Raw genomic sequence first — 5,284 nt, forward strand, 5'->3', positions numbered from 1 at the left:
TCCTCATTCCTTATTCTTTCTACAGGATTGAAGGAGCTATAGCCAACAATATTCTTTTCTCTCTTCTTTCGTTGTGGTATCTCACATGTGTTGGGGAGCGCAAGAACATCCTCACACACTTGGTGCAAGAGTCTAATGAGGATGGGATCGTCATGTACACACTTAGATACATTTCCTTCATGACAGTGAAGAACACCTTGGACTTCTACGACTTCAACACTTTGGTGAAAATCCTTGATGGCAGTAAGAAGGTCGATCTCCAACAAGTCTTCATGGCCCAAGTGTCCAAACTCAAATATGGCCAAAGAGTAAGTGCATATTGAGTCTACTTGCTTGATTGCCTTGACACACTCATTAACATTCCTTATTTGGTGTTGGTTATTTCTTCGCGTTCGAGCCGAACACAGTTTGCTGTAACATGAGTCGGTTTCTCCTCTCTTCAATTTGTACCTTCATGGTTCTTTTGTTTGCACTCACAACAAACACAACCACCACCCAATCATTTGGTCCATGGAGAAACAATTTGATATGCAAGATTTCAACGAGCGAAAGTATGCAACTTTCAAAATGTCCCACCCAAGGAACCACGACATTGCGTTGTGCTTGCTTGACTTCTTCACGGCATAAACATATCAAGCGTTGGTGCAATCTCTATGCAATTCTATTTTCTCATCTTTGCCATGCTTGACATGTCCTTGGAGAGAATTGCTTTTAGACTCATGATTGATGTATCCAAACACAATTGACCTTGAGCGTGTTACTCTCATTCTTCAAACTAGCTCCAACTCATGTGCTTTGCTCCACGATTGTGTCCATCGTGCAAGCCAGATCTTCCAGTGTTCCTTTGAACTATTGTGTTGTAACATGTCGAGAACACACACTATTTGCCAATTGTCAAATGGTTTTGCTCATGGATGAGTTCGCTAGCCTGACTGAACTCTCACCATTGCATAGATGCAAATGCAAACGCACCTACATGCAATGGGCCGAGGGCCATGAGACCGTGCTACTAGCTTTGATCAATGCAATGCCCAATGCAACTGCCAAAGATATTGCCGCACACTACATATAATCCTTCCCTTTGTTCATGCACTTGGCCGGCGTAGGCTATTATTACGAAGTCTATAAAACCAAGAAAACTTTGACTCTGGCAATACGGTCTTTGTGGCGCTATTGTCAATGTTTTCGCTGATGTCGGCAGAGCGCAATGTGTCTTGTCACGCTTTCTCAGCATCAACTCAACAGTGATGGTTGCATTGAAGTGCAAACTAGAGTATAGTCATAGTTACATGAGTGGATTGGTTCGGCCTACCCTTACTCTCAAAGCGATTGGCAAGTTGCTAGACACAAAACTATACAAAGAGCACAACATCTCACTCAATGAACAATGGGTTGCACACATTGCCGCGACATCTATGCAAGTGGATGCAGAACCACTAGGCGAGAATGTGGTCGTAGAGCAAGAAGGTGAAATTCAATCGAACACTCTTGTGCATGAGATTTACACAACACAGCAAGTGGTGGACTTTCAAGACAAAACAATAAACATCGCCCCGTTTGAGGGCTTCAATTCGTTGAGCATTTTCAGGGACAAACATTGCGAGGAGCTTGCCTTCCCCACACTTTTCTATGGTCACCCGCGAGAGTACAAGTTGCCTAACCAAACATCTTACCAAGACATTACCCGATGGGAGTTGACAAACAAAGACAAATGATTTGCGCTGTCAATAGAGAACTTATTCTTCAAGATAATGAAAGTGCTTTTTGCGCAAGTGCTATCGTCATCTTGGGTTCGCATGCGAAAGGGCTAGTTGCAATGCTGGAGGATATAAGCAAAGGATGCGACGCAGAATACAAACATCAAACAACACTTGCGCTCGTACATTGGCTTTCATGATTTTGTGTGTCTACGCACTTCTTCTGACTACAAGCTCAAGCTCAAGAAAAACCTCTTTGCAATGGTTAGGCAGCTAGGCTCTCAAACATTCTTTCTAACTTTCTTGGCTGCTGAGAAGAGGTGGAAGCCTTTGGTTTCTTGCTTGCGCAAGGTTTCCGATGCTCAGATTTTGCACATGCCTGTCCCCGACTTGCAAACAATCGTCTGTGATGACTCTGTTACAACCGCAAGGTAGTACGTACATAAGTTCCAAGCAATGACTTGCGCTTGCTCAAACAAGATGCCACAATCCTAGGGAAAGTTCTTGATTTCTTCTTCATAACCGAGTTCCAAAATAGAGGAAGCCAACACGATCATGGCCTGTTATAGATCGAGGATGTGCCTATTTTTGGCATGTCCCCTGACTCCGACATTGAGGTGTTCATTGACAAGTATGTGTGCACTAATATGTCGATGCTTGCACTTGAGAAGAAGGACATTCAAATACACAAGCACATGAAAACATGCAGAAAAAGGGGAAATGCATGCCATTTCAATTTCCCAAGAGCTCCCATGAGGTCAACAAGAGTACTAAATGTTCTCTATGAATCAATTGACATGAAAAAACACAAAGCAAACTACAAAGCAATCAAGAATTTGCTTAGCGAAAGAACAACTGAAACCCTTGACTTTGACAACTTCTTGGGCACCTTCTCATTGACAAGAGAAGAGATCACAGCCTTGTGTACCAGTATAACGCAACCAACAATCTTCTTGCGTAGACACCCGAAAGACATTTACACAAACAATTTCAACACGACCATCTCGAAACTGTGGGAGGCCAACATTGACATTCAATTCGCACGAGCACTCTCTTGGACGGCTTGCAAAACCTGTTGGCTTGTATGCGCCCAAACAATTGCACATACATAGTTGGTGACTTCAACATTTGCTACATCAAGCCAAGCAATGCGCGCAACACACAACAACAATTCATGTTGGAGAGAGACATGCAACAGCTAATCACACAGCCGCCAACAAGAGTGCACAGCTCCATTATAGACCACATTTGGGTGGTAGCGTGCAAACGATTTCAGAGCCGGTCCACAAACAAGACAAGCATGGTACCCACTTGTAACAAGTCCTACACGCGTGCTACATTGAGTTGCATCTACATTTACATGCAAATGCAACTCAAGGACGAAACACAACTCCTAGTGTACATATTATTGGTTGTTTTTTGGGGAGGAAAAAAAAAAAAGGTGTAAAAGGTTTATTCGGAAAAAGAAATATCTAGTGAGGACGGCGGAGATGAAAGGCAAGGCGACAAGGAAGGGGGATGGACGGCTAGGATTTCGTCTCTCCCGAATGCCATATTTGCCTGTTTCAAAACGTTGAGTTGTGTTTGCGAGCTCACAAGACGCCATAGCTGAGCTTCTCCTCTGCAATTCCTGCCTGTTTTCTTCCTCCTCTGCATCCCCCGTCTATGGCCTTCTCCTCCATATCTTCCAGCGCCCTCTTCCGCTCCGCTCTCTCTCGGCTCTTCCCCCAAACACAGTCTTCTTCTCCCATCGCCTCCTCCCTTTTCTATGGCGCCCGCTTCATTTCCTCGGTGCCCTCCTCCAAGCTCTTCGTCGGAGGTACACCCAAGCGCGCCTCGCATGGTTTTGAGTGAACTTTTGTCGTTGCTCACCCTATTGTCCGGTTTTAGTTTGAAGCTTTGAGGGAAATATTCCGCTTCCACCGTTTGCTTGCAGTTTTGAAATCCTCGTATGTTAACTGTCAGGTCTCTCATGGGGAACAGATGATAGTGCATTGAGGGACGCTTTTTCATCTTTTGGAGACGTATTAGAAGGTATGCCAGGGAAGGGTTATTTATCATAGTTAGCGTTACAAAGCCGAACAATTTGGCTAGTGTTTAACGTGCTTGTCACAGCCAAGGTTATAATGGATCGAGAAACCGGAAGATCCAAAGGATTTGGATTTGTCAGCTTTACCTCTAGTTCGGATGCTGAGTCTGCAATGCAAAGCATGGACGGTCGGGTAGGTTTCTGGGCTTTGTTACATGTGTTGTCTTACTCTCTAATGATTAGATTCAGACAGGACTCGTGAGGGCGAGCTATCTTATTCAGTGGTAGTGATCTTCAGGCCCTTGGTGGAAGAACCTTACGCGTGAATTTTGCAATTGATAAACCTGCACCCGCTCGGAGTTTTGGGGGTGGAGGCTTCGGCTTTTCCAGATCTTCCAATGATGATTTCCCGTCTTATGGAGACTCTTCCTTTAGCTGAAATGACTTTTTCAGCAGTACCCCCTTCGGCTTCGACTCTTTTGGAAGGAAAGTTTTGGGAGCAGCTCCTATGGCAACGACAGTTTCGATAATGACCCCTTTGATGAGGATCAATCCAAAGACCCCTATGGAAAGGATTCGATGACCAATGGGCTGAATTTCGCTGACCACTTTGGAAAGGTGACTTTCTTAGCATTTGCTTGTAGTGAGGTATTAGACCTCTCTGTAAGAATATGTACCTTTTTCAAAGTTTGGTGGCTCAGCTCGTGGGAGCTCAGGTCTCCGAGCAATCTGAAACTGAAAAGGGCGTGGTATGAAAGTATATTTATTTATTTATTTATGCCTCGTTCAACACATGGTATGATGCCATTACTTCCTTCTGCACGATCGCGGATGCAGGTCCAATAAAGATCAAGGATGAGAAACATAAGGACAAATGACAAACTGTCATTTAAGAAGTCTCTTGTCTTCTCCTCTCTTAGGCGCTTTGTTGTGTTGATAGGTTACCTGTAGGAAACTTTGAGCTTATAGCAGGGTAAATATTGTGGACTTGTACAAAGGATATCTGTGAACTTGAGCTTATAGCAGGGTAAAGATTGTAAACTTGTACAAAGGATATCAAAGTCTCCGATCTCGTCATCTTTCTAGTTTAAACTGTCTACAATATAGCAATCTGACGAAGTAAATTTTTGATCTGCCTGGGCCTCAGCATGTCATTGATGGCTCACGAAAGGGTCCTGCCAGAACAATGGTTTCTTATATTGTGTATATTGCACTTTTTTAATCGCATGTCATTGTGTAAATACATTCATAAAGAAGTCAAGGCAACCTGCAGTGATTGAGCTTGTCATTGTTCTGGGGAGCAAGGCTATTTATTTTACAGCCAGTATAGCTTCAGAAGCCATTTGTTCCTAGTATGAGTGGCTTGTGATCTGAGTGAAAGGCTTTGCTGAAATGTATCTCCAGATTCCAGGGAAGACTATTTTGTTTGCTTGCTTTAGTGAGGTTGCAGAGGGAGACGATAATTGCTTCACAGCAGGGAACCATGATTATTTGATGATGGAACCAGTGCGATGATGCGGCATTATATGGATTGCATGATCGTTTCACGGCAAAGAAC

The 5,284-nt window shown here is 43.8% G+C and overlaps 1 pseudogene across 1 annotated transcript; it reads left to right on the forward strand.

Annotated features, from left to right (window-relative positions):
• Nucleotides 1–3,188: 3,188 nt before the first annotated feature.
• On the forward strand, nt 3,189–5,032 carry LOC147893005 (uncharacterized; annotated as a pseudogene). The gene is made up of 5 exons (XR_015542333.1): nt 3,189–3,516; nt 3,663–3,731; nt 3,813–3,919; nt 4,025–4,427; nt 4,550–5,032. The product of XR_015542333.1 is annotated as an uncharacterized LOC147893005 (transcript).
• Nucleotides 5,033–5,284: the final 252 nt, after the last annotated feature.

This window comes from Dipteris shenzhenensis, chromosome 16 (genome assembly GCF_047967505.1).
Source record: "Dipteris shenzhenensis isolate YYH24624 ecotype China chromosome 16, Dip_SZ_1.0, whole genome shotgun sequence".
Taxonomy (NCBI): Eukaryota; Viridiplantae; Streptophyta; class Polypodiopsida; order Gleicheniales; family Dipteridaceae; genus Dipteris; species Dipteris shenzhenensis.